This window comes from Typopeltis vanoorti, chromosome 9 (assembly GCF_054136105.1).
Source record: "Typopeltis vanoorti isolate ZY-2024b chromosome 9, IOZ_Tvanoo_1.0, whole genome shotgun sequence".
Classification (NCBI taxonomy): Eukaryota; Metazoa; Arthropoda; class Arachnida; order Uropygi; family Thelyphonidae; genus Typopeltis; species Typopeltis vanoorti.
Window position 1 is genome coordinate 39249920 of NC_143557.1, and position 22865 is coordinate 39272784.

The 22865-nt window shown below is 35.5% G+C and overlaps 1 protein-coding gene across 1 annotated transcript in view; it reads right to left on the reverse strand.

Moving 5' to 3' along the window:
- LOC150102986 (uncharacterized) overlaps nucleotides 1–22865 on the reverse strand; it is a 181353-nt gene that overhangs the window by 138636 nt on the left and 19852 nt on the right. The window lies entirely within an intron of this gene.

A 22865-nucleotide genomic window follows, 5' to 3' on the forward strand; every position in this document is an offset into this window, starting at 1 on the left:
GTTTCCTTCCCTCCCAAAAATGCAGGTTTTTCACTCGTATACAGGCAAATCTGCCAGAGAACACACGCAATTAGTGGGAAGGGAATAGTGTGTATATGGTGGTTGTGTAGTATAGTGGTGTACAATGGAGGTACGGTATGATTGTGAGTTATGTAGTAAGTGGTGTCGTGCTCTTCCCGAAGAGGTCATGACGGTGTCACTCGGTGTATCCAATTATCAACAGGATGAATGCATTTCTTTGACTATGGGAGTGGATGAGCGATTAAGTCACTGGTGCATCAGCGCATGAAATATTTTCCTGCACTGCTAAGTTGTCAAATGGCTTTCGAATCACTTTCAATTACGTTTGTGCGAGCCTGCGTCAGTGTGATAAGATTCTATGATTGATCGCAATGGGTAAAGGATCTGTGTTGAAATATACGGACATGGATGAAATCATAAAATAATTGAGCTGAAATAGTAAAAGTTTAACTTGCTATGAATGGGGTGTTTCTCTATACAAATTATTTTAATTTCGACTTTACAGAATTGCTTAAAAACTATCCCCTCCAAAACAAACAAACAAACAAAAAAAAAACACACACACTAATATCACGTAGTTTAGAAGGTTATGCAGTTAGCTCTTAACTGGCATAAAAAAGGGAGGGAGGATTGAGTTGTTCTGGGAGTCAAGCCGAATAAACTAAATCTGAGGCTAGTGTATGTATAATAAATGAATCATATTCTCCGGACAGTTGACCTCTTTTCCGGAAGGAAAACTTTCAGTAGCCATCGTAAAGAAACTAGTTTGAAAAGCTGACTAACGATGAAATAAATTGAAAACTTTATTATAAAGATGCAAAAAAGGAAAAAAATTGATATCCCCCCCTCCTCCCTGAACTTATCCCTTATATGGTGACTACCCAAACACTATAGAGATCTTCTGGTGAACCTAGCATTCCGCTTATTGTAGGGCTGAAGTCGCTTTAAAAAAGTTCTAGGATTAGTTTCAGTCGCAGACACTCGGATTATTTAGCTTTAGCCAGGTGCATAACTCCTATGATTCCCTCCCACCCCAAACTAATCTAATGTTCAATTACCTTTATAACCTTTTATAACCTTTCGTGAGGGGAAGTTATTTTTTTTTAAAAAAAGCAAATGAAATAAGCGCTGTTCAGCCAAAAAAAAAAAAAAAAGGGGGGGGGAAGGTATTTGGGAGCCAGCCAGCTATTGTAAAGTAGGCAAATATTTAGAGTTGGCTACTTCTTGTCAGGATACTTACGTACCATTTGACGAAGTTTCCTCGGTTAGTGATTTTCCATATCATGTTTGATTTTCCTTCTAAAACGAATATCTAAGAGAATCGTAAAAAAATGCATTTCGTGTCTGACTCGATAAAAAACACGCAGTTATTAAAATAGCGACGACTTGGTTACTCCAACCTTAATTCTACATAACCGAATCCAGTCTAATCCATATATAAATGTGTCATACTGCTACACAATCACCAGTCACACTTCATTTTCTAGCATGCCTATAAGAATGGCTTATATTCGTAGAAATAGCAATTTACAGCAGAAGCCATAAACAACCTCAAAGATAGCTTGCTTTATGGAGTGCAACTATGCCAGCCTCTTTACACGAAATAAGTATCGTTACTGTCGACTGCAACGATCAATTTCAACCAGATGAAAATCATTTCCGTATAGTATAGTAATGTGGTTCTCGTTGATACTAATTCAACTGAGAGAGCACTTTTTTTAAAAAAAAAATAATTAATTACCTAAAAAGCATCTTAAAGGATAATGTGATAACCTTTTGAAAATGCAACAAACCTACTGAATTAGTAAAAATTATATAGCGAAATTCACCTAAGATAAGGTTTCCCTACCCGTGGCAAACGTTTCGGCATAATATTGAAAGAGTTTGAACCACTTAATTTTTTCACTTGATAGCTTGCGCTATCGGTGATGACGCATTTTCTGTCTGTTTAAAATAACACTGCATAAATGTTGTGATAATACAGTCTCGTGTTCTTTCTCTGTTAAGCATACATTATTGGGCGCAGTGTTTCAACTCCACTCTCGATCTCGAACGAATAAGTGCAACTTTTTTATAATTAATTTCCTGTTTTTAATATTTTTTTTTTACCTTCCTAAATAGTACTAATAAACAGGAATTGAACAGCAGTACAAAGGAAAGAAACCTTTAGAACCATAAATATTAAATGGAATAAGCTTTAAAATTATTATTAGTTTAAAAATAACTTTGTAGATATATATACTTGATGCTGCCAGCATGAAATATATCAACGCGTATTAAGATTATTAGTTTGTATAATTTAAAATTTCTGCTAAATTTTGGCATTAGAAAATCCCAGATTGTAACCAAAAGTGAGAACTCAAATTTTTAGTCATGATATCAAATAATGAATCATTAAATATCATCTTTACAAAGCGAAGTTGCGTAGAAAGCACAATAGAACTAAAATAGGCGCTTACTCATTGTTGCGAAATGCGCCTATGAAAACGCATCGGTTTTCATTTTAATGATGCAGAAAATTGTTGCAATGCGAAGAAGACGACCTCTAGAATCTGCATATTAACTTTAATCATGAGGAAGTCGAATGGAAATAAAACAGAATGAATTAAACAATGGAAGAGAGCACGTGCACCCAATTTTGCAAGCTAATAATAACGAGGAAATATTATTTTATTTCAATAGCGTTCGGCCACATATTTTTCGACTGCGAAAAATACTTCGTTGCTTCCATTAAAAGTGTTGATTATTCAACTGTTAGTGCTTCAAAATATATTTTATCAGATTTCTGATATCAGTGAGTACAGGAAACCGATCAATCAAGCTGGTAATGAGTGGAATCTGTTACATATCGTGTGATAAGTTTTATCGCACATATTTTCCAACTGACATACTTGGTAGAGCACAATTTGGCATTTTGCCAATAATTCTAATTTCTTCTGGCGTTCAACAATGTGTTCGTGCGTTGGAAAGAAAATTGTAAATTTATTCGTTAAGATTTTCGTGACAATTTCTTGGCATTTCGCCTGCGTTTCTAAGCTGTACAGACTTCAGCCATTCTTTCATTCTGTCGATTAAAGAAAATTCCTTAAATTAAAATAATAATACGTGGACCTGTTAGATAGCGAAACCTCTCAAATTCGCTTGAATTTAAGCGCCGAGTAATTTTACGTTTAACTGTCTTTAACTGAAAATAAGCATTTGTAAGAAGAAATGCTTATTTTCATTTTATTTTCCTTAAGATCCAAAAACTATAAGTACTGTGTTATAAATTTAGATATGAACAACTTCACAGACGTCACTATAAAATCTACCTTTAATTACACACACGAAGAGAAGCTTTTAGATCATTCCTGTTATGGAATGAACTGTTACCAGTCTCCCTCTAGCGGTGGCGGTATAAGCAACAGTTTTTTTTTTTTTTTTTCACTCAATATAATCAATTAAAGGGGAAATTTTTATGCACGTACGTTTATAAAACTGGTAAATTTCACAAAAAATGTGAAATTTTTTTATAAATTTTTATAAAAAATTTATAATTTTTTTTTATAAAAATGAAACTTGGGTTAATACTATTAACAAATAAAAGTATAAAAAAAAAACTCATTTGTGAAATGCAATACCAGTTTTATGATGCCAAGTGCTAGCATAACCTAACTTTCGGAACTATTAATCTGCATTAGCGTTAATTTTTAATTCAAACATTGAAAAATTTTTATAATCAATTTAAGTTTAAAATCTATGCCGGAAGGGTTACTGTTCAAGGTTTAACGTTTCAGAGTGAAATCCAGCGGCCGTCTGGTAATGAAGACACTTGGCCTAAGGCTGAGTAAATCTACAATAATACTATTTACTTAGCATGCCATTGTGAACTAACTTTCGATCGTTTTTATTAGTCACACTAGGACGCAAAGTTAGTAAGGTGGGGTGTCACAGATCCCAAAGATTTTAAATAGACTATAACTTTTTAACAACGTGTGGCAGTGAGTCATGCCTCAATATAGTTTCCCCCTCCCGTAATCCGCTACTCGACGACAGGCTGCTGCGTGCAAGCAAGTTTAGTGTGCAGAGGTGTAAAGTGTGCTGGGGGTCCACCAGACTCCACCTTACCAAAGTGTGACTATATTTACTTCCGAAACGTAAGTTGTTTTCATGTATATTCTACTAAAGATTATCGTTACTGCTGTGTCTTCTATATTTTTACATACCAACTATAAACGAATACGTTTTCGTAAATATTTAGAGGATAGTTTTAGAATAATATCTTTTTTTTTTATAGCAGATGAGTTACGAGTAGGAAGAACAGAGGTACGTCAACTTATAGATGACGCTAAAAGTAAAAATAAAGATGTTTAATTAGTTAAATATTTTTGAGTAATAAAAATTTACTTTTTTGGATCTGCGTTTTTATTCTGTAAAATTACAGGACACTTAAACAATACGTAATCTAATATTGATTAAAAAGATATGGATTTCTATAATACACTACATTATTTGGGTGGAATCTGTGGGAGCCTTACCACATTATATTTTCCTACCTCACCAGCGCCGGGTGAAATGTACTTTCCTTAGGACAGCCATGACAAAAATGCTTAACTGCGTGTCCAAATCCACCATGAAAAATCTAGGCACACGCCTGGGGGAGATTCTGGACATTGCAGATAAAATATCTTAGATATTTTAAGGTTTCCTGATTTCCCCATGCCCTTTGACTGGCAAAAAACTGGGTTCGATTCTTCTCATAGAGAGAAGAATTTTTATACTGGTTTGAATTGAAGGTAAATTAGCCCATCTAATAAAGGATTACTATTAGTAGAAACTGTTTTTTTTTAATATATATATATATATATATATATATATATTAATTAATTAAATGAATATTGATACATGATACCTAAACACATTTTGACATTGTTATCTATGATAGTTTTTACATCATGGATGGAGAAAACTACGCATGCGCGATACAAAACGGTTTTCGTGCTGGGTGCGAATTCTTATTCTTTGAATTATTGATTGTTTGCCTTTCACTCAGCTGAAGTCGTTTGATGCAAGACAGAATTTTGACGTGAACTTTTTATTACATGAAAACAGAAAATTTCTTCCTACCGATAATTACTTCTTGTGGTTTTCTTTGGCTAAAAATCTTTATGCTTCCCTCTATCAAATTCATTTCCTGATACATTCGCCGAACTCGTGATGTCATCACCGGCCATTGTGAATGTTTTCGTAATTTATTTCCCGAGGCATTGGCAGTCACCAACTATCTCACAAAAGCTGTTCGGAAGATCACAAGCAATCAACTGTTGTCAATCCCTTTCGCACCTTTCTAATCGATTTCATCCCCGTGGAGTATTCCGGCAGTCACTCGCTCTCAGCGACGTGTTGTCAGTCATTTTAAGAAGGACAAATGAGTTAATCTTCGTGATTTTATTATTTATCGTCTAAGTCTTGCATTGATGACCTTGGTAAATGTATTTTGCCAGTACAGACATGCACTATTCAAAGTTCCATTTGATTTTTCAATAGAAAAATATCAGAAGAATCTTCTGCAAATTGGATGTGCAAACGTCTTAAATATGATAGGCTTTCTCCGAATGTTCAATTCGGAGATTAGCCAATATTCAAGCTATTTCTAAGAACGACCAATGCAGAGTTCCAATGATGAGAGTACACGGCATTAAGTCGTTCATCTGATAAACCGTTCACTAAACAGATCAAGAAAAGTTTCTTAAATTCCTATTTCCAAACTAGCAGTCAAAAATTTCTTCCCGACTTATTCTTGAAACTGCGGGGTAAAAATGTCTATTTCGCTCAAGGCATCACTTAAGCTCTAAACAGGTTATTAACTCGGTACAAATCGCAAACTCATGCAACCATTGAATACGTCATACACAGAGTAGTTTATGTAAAAGTTCCTTTAGATACTTGTCTGACTTTCTCGCCAACTCACTGTATACTCTTTCACATCGATGTCTAGTTTCTGTTATTTGCATTCTCTAAGAACAATTCCAGAGCCAATGTATCGAAGTTGGCATCGAAAATTCCTCGCTCTGTAAATCTGTTAAAACATTTGGAAGAATTGACAGTAAATTGAAGTATGCAAAGAAATAGCCTCCCATTTATGAATTACCACTTATTAACACTTATTAACAATTAAAAAAATAAGTAAGAACACTTGGAGAAAAGGAACAGTTTGCAGGACTCCCAGGCCTATCGCAAGCTTTATTTCTGGACTTTGTACATAACGGTAATGGAAACAATGGATGTAAACTTCAATCACATGTATTCAATCACTTTAAGACGTCCCTCTAGATCAGCGTTTCCCAGATTTTTCCTACGACGGAACACCTCACAAATCCTGAAATTTTCACGGAATTCCTTGGTTATTTTGTAATGTATTAATAATTAATTATGGAAAGAGTATTAGTACACTCATGTATACGGTGTGACATGTTGACAAATATAAAATTACATTTAAATCAGTCATCAATCACTACTGGACTAATAAAATCTTGTAACATATTGTATAGTTTCCTCAGGCCAACATAATTAAATTAATTTGTGCTGATTTTCATTGACTACTTACGAGTGAATGCAGACTTTTTCTCCTGTGTGCTGGTAGTTTTCTCCTCCTTTTGTACATCCTGGGGATCGCTTTGTAGGCTGGCAGTAGATGACTCACTATCTGTTGCGTCACAAACACCTTCAATAAGAGATTTCTTAATACCAAAATTAAACAAAGTGCCTTGTCTCTTATGCATATTAAAATTTAAGTCTGTAGGCCTATTACTTTTAAAAAACCGCGGCACTACGGTTTCGAAAAAGCACTTTCACCCTACAATACGAACTTGCGAAGAAAGTATTCAGTATTACTAGATTTGAGAACCGGATACAGACTACCTTGATCTTCAATTTCAGTGGAAAAATTTTCTTTATACTTCCTTGCTGATTGTTACTAACATGAGAATATCCTCAGTTTTGAGGATACGCCGCCCATTGTTGCAATCGGCTTGCAGGCAATTTTTATGACCGGTCAAAAACAGCGGTATTCCCTTTCCCGGATTACTTCGATGTTTAAAAATACACGGCTTGGTCACCGACATCACGGAACACTTATTCACTTTCCGCGGAACACGATTTGGGAAACCCTGCTCTAGATCATCATATATTAGATATTATATCTCCAAATCATTGGGTTTCGAGATATACAAATTAAATGCATTTCAGTCGGAGATTCACAGAAAGTAAACAGTAAGAATTACAAATGGCAAGATACACCGTACTGACTCGTTCACGAATGGTACGGAAATTCTTTACGAAAGTAAAACAGAAACATGAATTTCATGTGATGAAGTAGGAGATTTAATGCCATACTAAACATCGAGAAGCAGTAGTTAAATTAGCATTTTGTAATGCGGGAAACAAACAGTCATAAGCAGTAAAAGAAAAATCCCGCATTGCATCAGATTCATTTTAAACATGCGAAAATTATTATTTCAATGTTTGATTGTTGGCTGCTAAACAGCGAGAGTAATTGTGGTTTATAGTAATTAAGAGAATTGAATCGAATCAGGTTTCATAGCTGTCATACTTAATAACTTTGGATATTTCGGGAAACAAGCTAGTTTTCATATCAAATGTGCAAAGAATTTATGTTTAATGAGAAATATAAATTAGAATTTCAGCTGATGTACTTCTAATTTTGCCAATATTAGTTGTAAATGAGGTGGAAACCTCATTTACAACTAATGTAACGAAAAGAACATTTATTAATGATATCACGTGCTAGTAACAATGGAAACACAACGCACTGCCACCTGCAGGACATAATCAAAACCAATCATACCTATGGAAACTAAAAAATGCGTCGTATTTACCTTTTTCGAATGATTTTATTAATTTATTTATAACATCTAATCAGAGAGAGAGAGAGAGAGAGAGAGAGACTGAAATAAAAATCTAATAATTTACTACGGAAGAAAATAAGATGGTTTTACTCCTTAATTTAATATCATATAACAAAGGATAAATATAACGATTTACAGTATTTGTGAAATAAAAATACAGAAAGATGTTTAATTTATAAAAAGAATTCGAATTACATTTCATATATTAATATACCAGATGTTAAGGAATATGAATTTAAAAAAATGTTCTGGTCGATATGTTGATTATTTTATATTCAATTAATTCTTAATAACATTAATGCTAATACTCCTTTGACTGATTTAATTGCAGAGCATGGCTATCCTCTCTGAAACTTTAATCCTTTCTTTCTTGCTTTATCGGAAACACAGTAAATACAATTTTCTTTTAAATATCCCTTGACGAAAATGAAATTTCATTAGTACATTTAATGGGCACACTTTGTAGCTGCGAAGTGAGCTAATATTTAAGCCAAAAAAATAAGGTGATGCTATGGACAAGCTGCAGTACAGCTTAGAGAGCTATTTATGTAGTAAGCAATACACATTTATCGAAAAATTAGTAGCATATCTTATCGGCTACATTTGGAACACACCGAGTTAAAAAAAAAAAAAAAAAAAAGAAAATCTAAAAGGCAGGGCCGGTTCTAATAGGTGTGCAGGGCGTGCGTGCCCGCAGGCGGCCGATGGAATAAATTCGATATAGCCTATAGTTAATTTTAAAATATTGACGATGAAATAGGTAACGTAAACGTAACATTGTTAAAACTTCTAGCGGTGCCAACTTCGAAATATCTTCTTTGGGTTTCATTCTCTTTAAAAACCTCACTCAACAATGAACAAAGGAATGTTCATTCAACCGAACCATAGTTTTGGCCTAGTTTTTTGCTACTAAAAATACATAATTGGGGAAAAATTGGAATTACAATTTTTTGTTTCTCTTCTAGTACCTGTTATAAAACATACCACCGCCTTTCAGATAGACCTGACAGACGGACAGATCGGAGTTTTTTCGGAATCTGTACAGAAAGGTTTAAGTCAATTTGGGTCATTACGACATTTATTTATTCATTCAAAAAGAGAAAAAATAATTTCTGCTTATTATTATTATTATTATGATTATTATGATTACCATTATTATTAATGTTTTTTATTATATGTTTAGATATGTCGGATAGGAAAACTAAATGTCTCTCTGGTATCGCAAAAGAAAGAATGAAAGTGATAAGGAAAAGGAAAAGGAAAAATTACGAGGATCCATACTGAAATATATAAACTTAGACGAAGATAATTCAACAACATCAATCACTTCAGAACCTTTTCCAGACAGAAAGGGCGAAATCAAAGTAGAATGTGAAAAATCAAATGAAAAGTTTGAATTTCGTTCAGGACTGTGCCAGGAGGAAGAGTCAACGCCGAAGTCAAGCTGCAGGGATAATTTACAAAGTAGGCCTTCTGGTAATTGCGCTGAATTCACGACAGAATGTGATTTAGGGGATCCTTGTACCTGGCTATCTATTGTTAATAATCGGTTATTAGAACTCGTAATTCATAAGGGACCTGTAACACCTCAAAATATAAACTTCATTAAAGATAACAATGGAAGATCATTTTTCACGTCGCAGTTTGTAAGACTCTTACCTAATGGTGAAAAAGTTCAAAGAACTTGGTTAATCTATTCTGAAAAATCCAATAGTGTATTTTGCTTTTGTTGTAAGCTGTTTGCTTTAAAGAAAAACAAATTAACAGATAGCCAGGGGTTTTCAGATTGGCGACATTTGGCTACTAATTTATCACGATATGAAACGAGTGTGGGACATATGCAAAATTGTAAAAAGTGGTAGGAATTAAAAACACGCCTTGACAACAATTGTACAATTGAAAAAGAACAGCAACGGTATTTTGAATCTGAAAAAAGAAAAAAAAAAGAAAAGTTTTTTTTTTTTTTCGAACATGTACAGCTGTGAATAGAACACATGCACAAGAATGGTGATGTTCTGTACAAATTTTTTCCGTCAACGTGGCTATCGCCATTCTTGTATATGTTCTATTCACTGCTGTACATGTTCAAAAAAACACTAGTGTAGCCTTATCCTCAAGGGCGGCCAATTATCTCTAACACGCAGTCGTCTAACAGTCTAAAACCGGCCTTGATAAAAGGGCACTAAGTGATCTGGGGAGAGCTCCTTAAGTGCATGTGTAGTCCGATCACAGAAGCGAGAGCTGACGTTGGCAGGCTGCCAAGAAAAGTCAATTCACGTTGAAGGGGAAAAAGAAATAAGGCGACGTACGAATTGTTCACCAACACGCGAAATCACGTGCTTTATACGTAAAATTTTGCAACTGTTATACATGCAAAATATTTGCCACTTTAAAAACTACAATGATCATAAAAGAAAAGCTAATTTTCTGACGTGTAATAATAAACAACTCATCCCGCAATACGGATTGATTACCCTATTATCGGAATGGATTCTCCTTCTTTTGACATGCGCAGAAGTGTCGAAGGGTCTCGTATGTGTGGGCGTACTAAACGTAACGTTGTCCAAGTCTAAAACCTGTACGTTTACAGCGTCTTATCAATACATACTTTCTAAACCTCTTTGCTGTTCAGAAAGAATGCTGGAAAGTTGTCAATTCTTGCCACGAATTTATTAAATATTTTATTAATGCTTTAAATAATTCACACGAAATAGCGGGTTGCACGTAGACATGTCGGATAGAGAAAAAAGAAAAGAAAAAAAGCAAACGACCATTTTGTCACACGTCATTCAATTAATTGATCAAATAAGAAAAGACTCACGAAGTATGCGGCAGTTTTCTTGCGGGCATTACTCAGTGTGTGTGTGGGGGGGACCTTTTAGAAGTTATAACTTAGGGCCCACGACTGCCTCAAATATCACAAACTTAAATCTAGTGCGTCAATCCAAGATACTCGCGATTATCTCAAAGAATGAACCATATTTCTGAAATTTGTATTCACGAAGCCTCGTATTTTACTAGTCGTATAATAGCAGGCTCATTATGTTTTGGAGCATTCCAGGAATTAAAACAAAATGGACAAATAAATTTAGTTATTTTTATTTTAATTTATAGAATTACTTTAAGAACACTCGATTATTTTTTATGTTTTAATCGTTTAGGTACAGAGTTCATGTCAACGAATTTGACAAGAAGAGATGCTCCTAAACACAACAGGTTTGCCTGTTATCCTACAGATATGGTGTTTTATGAAGACAGCAATCACCATTGACCGACAACGTTTTATTGTCTGCTTCATCACAGACACTTCCCCTGCCGTCTTTTAATTTTTCAACAACCATGTCGAACTTTAGCACATCAGTTTAGTATGCAATCATAAACTGGAGAGAATGGACCGACATCGCACGTACTCACCCCATTCAAAATAGCAACAATAATTTTGCTTCTCAGATTCCTCTAAAGAGTGCTGACCTGGCAAAGGGCCTGCGCTGCAGTATTTCGTTTAAAATCGCAGTGATATGAAAACTTTGAGAAGTGAGTATGGCATAAATGAAGGCAAGACAGATAATTTGTATAGTTGCACACAAGCAGGGGTTAAACTTGTTCAAGTACATTACCCCTTTCAGCTTTCTTCGCAAATATCTCTCTAGAGAGCATCCCTCAGCTGTTTAATGAAATTTATGACATGATTATAAGGTTGCCTGACAATTACAGCACCTCAATCAAAATGGATAATTGATTTGTAGAGGAACGAGAAAAAGTAAAATACCACAGTTGCATTCTTTATTTCAACAGTTTAATTTTATCTACCTCAGCTCAATATAAGTAATCTTTCGTGAAAAAATTTCAAATAAAATGAGTGAAGTACTGAATAGGCAAGAGGTTGGCTGTAATTAGAATCCAAAACGTCAGCCAAGTAGTGTCTAAGTATTGAGGATGTAAAATTCCATCTGAAATACCACAACCGCAGCAACAAAAAATAAAAAATAATAAATAAAATATAGTCTTTAAGTACCTGCTTCTAAACTGCAATCAATTAACTGCTTATTTCCTCAGTACTCAGCTCGCTTTTTCCTTTTTTTTTTTCTTTTTTTTTAATGATAGGACATTTTAAGGAGCTAAATTAATCACGTTACCCAAACAATGGCGCATCGCATGTTTCTGTAATCATGCAATGATCATGTAAGAAAAAAAAAGTTATCATATTCTTGACCTTTCCCATTTCAATAATCCTAAATATTTACCCTGTGGTTAATGACGTTTGCTCACAGGGCAATATTACGGCAAAACTTTACAAAACAAGTTTATTTCAGTTTTGCGAGAAGCTTACGATGAATTTGCAATAGTTTACGTAAGAGGAATGAGGCAGCTGCTTGTCAAATAAAGAAACATTAATTTGAATTTCAGGTACTCCATTCTAAAACAGATGACTTCATAACCGTTATATAAACTATTTAAATTAATGTCTTAAGTTTGATGCTCATTACTGCTTGGAAACAGAAACTTTAGGTTCATCTGTTTTTCCCAACGTAATTCTGAAAAAGTATCTTGTTATGCATTTCTCTTGGGGCAATGTTAGTGATTTCTTCGTCCACGTTTCTTTTTGAGGAACCTGTCGACAACTATTTCAGTTATACGTTGACCAATCTACAAAATCTGATATGATGTTCGCTTTAACAAGTTTTGTTTGGTGAGAAATTATTATTTGTGACAAATACGTTTCTGTTATGTTAATTTATTCAGTATGTTAATGATGTACTCTGTATTATTCAAACTGTCTTGTGACGTAAGAATTGTAATAACGGCAGATGTGTGTGTGTGACGTGGAGTTTCACTGTGAATCTCGGGATCTGACATGCGCATTGGCTGTGGAAAATTTGTATAAGAACTGTCGTTGGTAAGACAAGAAGAAAAAAGGAGGAGAAAAATTCCTGGGTAAGCGAGGAGACAAGGGAGTCGCTTTCCTCCCGGGCCACAGTAATAAACACCATTGTGTGCCCAGCGTACCAGTATGTCGTCAACATTACAGATATCTCTGAACATCAAGAGAGCTGGCTCTATAGGAAACCCTTAAAGTTCTTCTGAGGCAACTTACATCCGGAAGTTGATACCAAGATCCTTCAACTTTCAGCGAAGCAAGGGGATTTTGGCCTCCCAATTCTCAAAATACGATACCCGAGTAATACTGCATTCCATCTGAGCAAGATACTACAATCTAACCATCTTAGCAGTTATCTTGTTCGGTATTACTTGGATTTCAAGCTCCCTCTCTTTGGTATTCCATCCCATCAAGAATTCAAGGCGGAAATTGTCCCAGAATACTACAACCAGGCTTTACAGCAATTCTGCTCTTCAGGGATAGACACCGCCGACATCCGGATCACCAAAAAATGGTACAACATCATCTTTGACCATCTTCGTACCGATGATCCGGATCTAGGGATCGACGACAACAACAACCTCTTCGGTCACCTAACAAGACACCGTAGCTACCCGACGAGAAAAGACCTGGTGGTTCCACAACACCAAGAACCCCTTTTCTGACTTCTGCCCGAGTGTGAACACTGTGGAGCATGCCTTCTATCAGTGCCCAGTCTCTCATAACATCTGGAGGAGGCTGAGTGGCATGCTCCGCATCCCACTCTTAACACAAGACCAAGTCATCTTCCTGCAGTTCACAAGACCAACAAACAACAGGCAGAGGTTACTAATATTTGTGATTAATGAGATCAAATATCACATCTGGAAGGTGAGGAAAAAACATGCCAACAACATCAATCCTCCGAGCAGGACAAACATCCCTCGGATCGTGCTGTATTGTTTCTACGGGGCAATACGAACTTTCCTGATTATTGAAAAAGAGACTCTAGGTGACCAGAAATTTAAGAACATCTGGTGTTCTCCTCTCATCCTGTGTACCCTAAGAAGAGGAGTCTAAGTTTACACTCCTTCTACTACTATGAGATCCATAATGGAGTGTATCATATCTGTTGTCTACCTATTTGAGGTTCTCGTTCTAGGTCTTTCACGGAGGGTAACTTGGATGCGAACCCGGTCGGGGAAGGCCAACTCTAGGCGGTCGACCCGATTGGGTTGATCACCCGGGGCGCCGGTTACCACCATGTTCTTGGTAGCACAGCAGACCTGTGAGGGTGAAAGGGTTAAACATCTGAGCGCACTGAGCTTGTTAGATGAGAATTATTAGCTGAGGCCTATTTTCTTCTCTCCACCCTCCCATCCCACTCCTCACCTCTCCTATTCCTCCCACCCCACGTGGTCATCGCTTTCCCTTCTGTTTCTTCACCTGAGGGACATTCTGACCCCAATGATGAGTTTCTTTACTCTTTCACTGCAGAAGAAACATGCAGCAGAGCAGAGCCGGACAAGATAGTTACTCTATGGAGTTAAAGAATGTCGGAGAACTTATGGGAGTTAATTTCCAAGGGTAAAGAACTGTAAAAAAATGCATGCTGATTTATAGGCAAGTGACAAATATTTCTCTGAAGTAATTTGCAATCCGCCGTGAAAGCTCAAAAAATTGGAAATGTATTTGGAGTAACATATTCCTGTTTGTTTGAGACTTTCTCCATGTGTAATTCGGTTAGTTATACGACACAAGTTAAAACTGGCTATTATATATGGCTAAGTAAGCTTACACAGGTCGAACTGAACTCAAATTTTATTGACTGAATTATGTTTTAGCTGTTAATATAAAGTGAATAGAATATTGAAACACTTTTCATCAGTGTTAAATTTTAAAATTGATAAAATGGTTCTTGTGATTAACCATTAATTTATATACAAGAGCTAATAAATATTTCAAAATAAATTGAATTTCATTCTTTAGAGAACAACATATTGGTAGGGAAGTTAATGCACTATCCTAAGTTAAGAATGCGAAATCTATCCAACGAAAGAGATATTTTACTCGACTGTCTCTCAATATTGGTTGAACGAGAATGGGTGGGGGAGATAACACGTGGAGCAAAGTGAAGGCTCACACTTTTTACAGTAAAAAAAAAATCGCAAAAATGCTATAATACAATATTTTAACACAACGAGATCTTTATCCATTCGAGTGTTCCCTAATCGCATTAACTGATCCAAACAAAACTCAATTTGCATTGCAAACAACTTTCTCAGCATCTTCATAGAGGTGCATATTTATAATTAGTTCTCGTCTGTGGTAATTTTTTCATAATTTTCTCGATACACTTCTCTCACCAGCAAAAGCCTTTGCGATATCTAGCAGGCATTCCTACTTATTCACTGAACTACGAAACTTAAGGTAAATAGATGACCTGAAAATATATTTAATCTTTTGTATTCTCGATTTCATTTCTAAGAAACGCACTTACAAGATTTGCTCAAACAACTTTAACACGAACTCCGAAATATTTTGAACGGAATTTATGTACTGATGTTACATAACCCAGTTTTATCTCTAAAAAAGATGTTAATGTTAAAATATGGGACAACTAACTAGCTGGTAATGCACTATATATATACATGTCCTCGTTTCAGTCAATTTCATCTTTCCACAGCATTTTTTTTCTAGAAGCGAGCAAGTACAGGGACACAGATGCAGATTCTAAATAGCATCTGACGAAGCAAATGAACTTAAAACGTTCGACTATATAAGAAACCTAAAATGGCTGTTGATATGTTTGGTCCCCAAAATAGGATATATTCTCTAAGTTTACACCCACTGTTGGAGGATCTGCACTTCGTGTTGAGAAAGCAACCGAATTAAAAAAAAAAAAAAAAAAGTAATATGGAAAATTTCTTCTACATATTTTTTGTAGAATAGGATTCGATGCAAAAGTTGTCCGGCTACCCATAATAGAAAAAAAAAAAAAAAGAATGCAAATCAAAAGCTTGCAGTGAGGCGAATCGAGATAATCCTTGTTTCAAATGTGTTATGGGTGTTCTATATATATATCCTACGTATGAGTTGGGGAGGGGGTATACGATATGACAGCCATAACGATCTGTTAAAATGATTTTAAAAAACACTATTTCCTACAGATGCATATCGAATTTCGTTATATTGTTTCGAGTAATTACATCTAATCTGATTTTAATGTTTCGAAGTTCGTTGTGGTCCATGCGGAAAATCATTATTCATAACATAATGGCGCCATCTTGACGCTGCGAGATATAATGTTCAATCAGGAAGGTCGCGTGTGCCTGCTTTTACTGCAGCGACGTTAACTTCTTCACTGATACTCGTGCAAAAAATGGCAGTTATTATTCGATAAAATAACGCACAAGTTTCTAGCCCGAATGTCGTTTCCAAAAGCAATTAGAAATCGCCAGCACAAGACAAAGCTGACAGTTAAGATTCAATCGCAAGTGTTGCAACTTACTTCAAGCTCTTTATCGGTTATTGTGCCGAACACAGATTTCTCCTGCATTTTGATTATACGTCAAAATGTCATCTTAATTTAATTCAGGATTCTTTAGCAAACCAGTTGGACATGAAATATACTGTTCCAAGTCAAATAACGAAGCATTACACGAACGGTTTTATTCAGCGCGGGGGGGGGGGGGTATGCTTCATTTTCCCAAACAAATGAGTTAATTTGTACAATTATAATTGTAGCAACTGGTTTGCTAAAGAATCTTGCATTAAATTAAGATGACAGGAGAAATATGTGTTCGACACAATAACAGATGAAATCCAGTCTCACAATTTAAAGTGCTACTTAATATTTAGATTATGTAATCTAAGATTCATTCTTAACTTGATAAAGCTATTTTAAATAGCTACGCAACCTGTTTAGTAAGTGACCTACTTTCCGTAACCACTGCTACAAACTCAATCCCCGAAAAACCAATGAATCCAATACTTGTCATGTTGGAAACGAACTCCCCCCGTTTCAATCGTAAGCAGTCTGCAAATGAATTATCTGTTCAACACGTTATGAACTTGAAACAAATAGCAGATGAAAATGTGACGCTGTTCCTTCTTTCAAGAGAAAAATAAATAAATCCAGCGCTGTAAACAGTTCTGCACTTGCAAAAAAATGCAGGCTGTTTGTTTGATTCATTGACGCTGTGGCCACAACTGACTGACATTCCTTTTAATTCACCGCTTAGGATAGTTATACAGTACGTACAAGTTGGCCAAATCCGAAACCTTCAGTTTTTTTTTTTAAAAAAAAAAAAACGTATTATACTACTTTCTCGTTGTTAAAAAAAAAAAAAACGACTTTCATTCCATATCTTATAAAATGACTCGCTACTTTTAACACTGAGTTGAATAAAAATAAGCGAACGTTACCTGGTCATAACAATTTCCTTGATAAACAAAATAATGGATTAAGTGGCACCCTCTCCAATCAATACAATTTCAAAAGTCGCTGTCAGAGCTATATCAGTGGTAAAGTACATTTAGGATGGCAATCGTCCAAAAGAAACAAAATATATGAAAATGAAACGAGGAATTAAAAATATATATTTTACGATTTTAAATGTCAGATGCAATCCAAATTACCGATTGGAGGAAGATTTCAACGCCAAACTCAAAATTTAACGTAGAAGGAAATTTTCCATTACTGTAATAACATCTCATTTTTTCCTTCCCTAATCTTTTCCGCACTGTAAGGAAATTGAACTCATCGATCCCCGCCTTCTTATCGCAGAATAATCCACTCCCACTTGGTGTCCAATTAAAGTCTTGAGTGCAGGCATATTTCTGCTGTCTAAGACTTCTCAGTTTCTTTATGATAAACGCAGTGCTTAAGAATCGATTCAGGCCTAAGTGACGACACGAGGTCTGGCCATTGTCCCAGTCGCCAGATTGTCGTAAATTCTTTAACATTCACTGGAAGTGCTCAAAAGAAATTTGTCTTCGTACGACAGCTGTTCCACTGATTACTGCCTTAGATGTAAGTGGTGGTGGTACCTGAAAGGTAGGGCTGCCAACTTTTCGTCCTGGCTTTTTCCCCCCTTACATTAAACTCAAAGAGAATCTAATAATGTTAAATAATTATGTTGTTTATCCTTTCCTCCACATTGAAATGCGAACATTTTCAGAGCAATTTTTTTTTCTTCTTTCCATGAGAGTTCCAGAAAAAGCAGAAAACGCTAAGAGTACCTCGTACTAATTTAATAATGGGTTAAGGGGAACACCTTCCTTAAATGTTACTCAAACTTTGGAATTGAAGACTTACAGCAGAAACGTTTTGAAGTATTTTAAGCCAACGGCAAGTAAGATGGTGGTCATCCCCGCCAGAAGGTTAAATTCAGCATGAATGTGTAAACTTTATAGTTCACGTAACTCCTATTTTAAAATTATTCAACCTTACTGGTCATGGCGAATTAGTGCAGCCACTTTTCGGGAGAATTCCCCCCCCCCTCTCCTAAGGACAAGTATACGACAACTACAGATCGGCTCAAGTTGTCGGTTGGTCTATTTTGAAGGAAGAAAAACTCGAGATTCTGAGGGAAAAAAAAAACACGGAAAATAGTGAATGAAGGGTTCTCACGTCATACGGATTCGAACCTGGGTCTCCACAACCAAAGGGCTAGTCTCAATCTACTGAAGCTTAGAATTACTTATCAGGAAGCTTAAAACTGTTGGAAGCAGTGGCGCACTCGGGATTTAATCTTGGAGGGGGCCGAGCGCTCAGAATTTAACCTTTGGGGGGGGGGGGGAGCCGAGTTGAGTAGACGTTTTGCGAATACAAAACACATCGCATATGACCTATAACTGAGCATCTGCAGTGATCGCTAATTCATAAGTAGCACACAACATAAATAAAAAAAAAATGAATTTTAATTAGGAAAAGATTTTTTCGTTTTCTTTGGGGGTTGCCCGGGCCCCTTCCCCCCTCTGGGTGCGCCACTGGTTGGAGGAATCACTTCAATTCTGAATCCCTTTCATCTAGAACATAGGTTCCAAAGTGGGCGCTGAAGCCTTCTAGGGGTGGGGCTATAGTGGGATCAGAAGCATTTGGGGGCGTACGGGTCTAGGGGCCGGTGGCTCTTTATAGAAGAAATTAATAATATATATTTAAAAATTATTTTCGTGATTTTGCGATTAGATAATCATTTAAAATTTAAATATTGCATTTTAATTCATCTTATGTCCGTCTTACACGATCAATTTTTTTTATCAATTTTCTATTTCAATTATTTAATCATTTGAAAATTTACCATGTCAGATAGAAATAGATGTCAATTTTCTATGTCAATGAGAAAATAGAACATGTATATATGTGTGTATAATAAGCTATGTTTACAGTAGCAAATATATTCGTTATATTTAATTTCAAAATATGTATAAAATATATAAAACCACTTTTTTATTGATTTGCACAAAAATAAACCCAATTTTATATTACGAGTAAAAATAATAATGGCAAGAAAGAAATAAAATCGTAAATTTTAGTTAGCTTAGTTAGTACTAACTTATATTGCTAACTAGAGGGAAAAAACAAAGCAAATATTATTCGAAACTTATTATACTGTTTTCTGTGGTTATGTTTTGTAGGTTTGTTGTTTATATCTTGTGTAGTTATTTTATTTATTAATTCTTATTTATAATTATTCGGACAATGTCGTGGTCGGACGAACAAAATACGCTTGCGTGCAAAATAAAAAAATTGAACGTGTCATACAGGATATTTTAACTTCTATTTTTTATATACTTAAAAAATTTATTCATTTTTTGCTATTGTAAAAATTGATCGTGCCATACAGGCTTTAGTCTATCCACGCAGGAGATGAGTCTTAACTAGTAGTATGTCGGTCAACTATTACGTAGGTAATTCACTCAATTCAGCATGTTTTGACAGGAATATGGGTGCTTGCAGTGACTTGTTCAAAGCACGAGTACGATGGTATCGCAAACAAGTCAATGCATGCAAGTCGATTCGGGCTAGATTTCAAATCTATAAATACCAGTGGTTTAGGAATAAGTTGCATTATTTTTTGTGTGCTTTGCCAACAATCATCAGTCGAAAGTGTGATTAGATAAGTGGAGTCATACGAAGTGTAAATTAAATCTTTTATTTTGTGAATATTTTTGCAAATTTTATTAATTCATTATGTCTGATTATAAGAAGAAATGTCGACAGTACAGTATTGAGTATTTGAAATATGGTTTTATTCAAACTGTTGTAATGGGGGCGATACAAAATTTATGTCTTGCAAAGTGGGCGGTGGCCCGAAAAAGTTTGGCAACCTATGATCTAGAGGATATTGAAATACTGATAAATTATTGTAAACGTTCCAATCCATACGTGATTAGTGAACCGTTTGCTGTGAAGTGGTTAACATTATGGAAATTAAAAAAACAGACGAAAAGATGAAAGTTATCTCCCACCTAAAGGCATTCACATACATTCAATTTTACAGTGGAATTAAACCCCACAGCGCGTTTCTGTGAAAGCTGGTGTGTTATCAACTAGGTCCTAGTTGATAGTCACTAGGACAACGAGAACAACTTATCACTAGGGACTACCTTCATTTATTTATGAAAATGCGTTTTCACCAGTTTCATTCAAAGAAACGCGCTGTGGGCAGGGCCGTCGCCAGATTAGATCGTGCCCTGAGGCAAACAATTAAACATCGCCACTGATGTATTATCAGACAAAAATATAAGAAAATCTCCAATTGCTATTTTGTTTTTATTACAAGAGAAACATCAATGCAAAACGATTACATCATAACATTAATTAAATGTTAATTAATATTAACTGGAATATCGCACAATTAAACTGTTTATAAGCTTTTCTAAATTTCAATTATAAGCTATGGTCCGCCTCTATCGATATAGTTGTTGTTCGCAAATAATTTTTAATCAGTTTAAGCTTGGAAAAACTTCTTTCCGCATTTGATACACTAACAGGAATTGGTAGCGACGGCGCCTACCACAATATGGTTGAAGAAGAGCCCTTATTAAGAAGGGCAGTCAGGCACGCTGCCTCTATGCTACACCCTGTCGACGGTACTGGCTGTGGAAGTTTAATCTGCTTGTAGCATTTGTGAATGCCTTCAGGTGAGAGATGAATTTTTATCTTTCGTTTTACTCTTTTCTTTTTTTAGTTGCATTCTAATGGAAATAATGTGTGCAAAAATAACCACCCTTTCCCACTCGATATCCTTATTTCGCGAACTTGGTTGTGCCAAGTTTTTCCCTTATTTCGCTAACACTGCTTTCAATGTGTACTCCCCCCCCCCCATTGCAGTTTCACTGACAAGGAGATCAAATTATTACGTGCATGTTATTCAGATCACCATTGCAAATCAGTGGCACATGCTAAAGCATTTAGAATGAAACGATTCAATACAGCGATACTTAACCCACCCCCACATTGATGAGCACCAGTAGAGGTTTCAAAGTGTGTCATCCCCACCAGGGGATGACACACTTCTTCTGTTTGGGAAACAACTTTAGCCAAAAGAGCCACAAATAATCTTGGAGATATTTGTGGCTGTTTCGAAAAAGAGGGAATCAGTAAATTCCCTGTTTTTCTTAAAAAAAAAAAAAAAAAGAACCTGAAATTATGACATTTAAAGCAAAACCATGATCTAAAATGGCATTTCACGATCTTATGGCAAATAAGAAATAAATTGCACAAAGACGAACTTGGCAGTCAAACTGCATCCAATATAATACGATTGAAAGTATATAAAAACAATTAAACTACCTCATGATGACATGTTAGATGTAAACCAGATGTATAAGAAATTCATCAACATGATTATACATGCAGAGAGCAAATCCCAATATAATAAAGCAAGTAGCGGGAAAAGGAACTTGACAGTCATTGAATTACCCATGAACCAACAACCTTAATAAAATCTTTCTATGCCAGGCATAAGAACCAGCTCTACAATTAATATTTGAAATTGACTAAAAATTTCACTCAACTAAACTCTTAAAAGAAATATAACGTATGCAAAAGAAAACTACCTCCTAACCGAAAGAAGGTCGGTGAACACCATAATTGGCATATAAAAAAGAGAAACCCGAATTCCCTGAGGACCAGTGGCGCACCTGAGGGGGGTGGGGCAAAGTGCCCTAGAGAAGAAGAAAGGAAAAAACAGTAGAAAAATTTCCAAAATCTTCTCCTAATTAAAATTCTTTTTGTTTTTTTAATTTATGTTGTGTCGTGTCTTCTTTTTCTATACTACTTATGAATTAGCGATTATTGCAGATGCTCAGTTAGAGATCGCATGCGATGCGTAATGTGCATTCTCAAATCCTCTACTGAATCCCCCCCCCCCAAGATTAAATCCTGGGTGCGCTACTGCTGAGGACAGTGATTGAACTGCTGTTCTTAACGATATAAATGCTCACTTGAATATGGAGATTTTGATCTTGCAGAGAAGACAAAGTGAGCGAATCACCTTCTGTATACCAAGAATTCAATAAGTATGGTAAAAGTGAAGGTGAGGTAATAAACGTAAATCGGATTTAAAAAAAAAAAAAAAACCAGGACATGATGATGAAGGTGTAAAAACTTCAAATTATAATTAAACCTAAGTTAAAGCACTTTACACATAAACAAATTCTTTGAACATGGGAAATATTTTTATAGAACACTTAAAAGGTTGTTTCCGTTATTTCAAGGAAATAAGAAGTGAAATGGAAAATTACAAACCGATATCGATATTGTTAAAGTTTGTGATTAATAAAGTTCCTAAAAAGAATTTATTTTGATCACAATTTACAGCCGTACAGCTGAGAAGAAAGGTAACTACTGCATGTGATATCAACCGTGTTCTTGACAAAAAAAAAAAAAGAAATTCTGTGGAGAAGTAGATGCCCACGTAGTGAATCTCACGACTACAGAATCGCAGATCCATTGTGTTTCCTTGGAAGAAACTTGATGTGTTGAAGACGTGAAGGCATTGTGATCCGAGAAATCTCAGATATGGTCTGCTACAGAAGAATTCGTCCTCAGAAATTACAGACGAGTA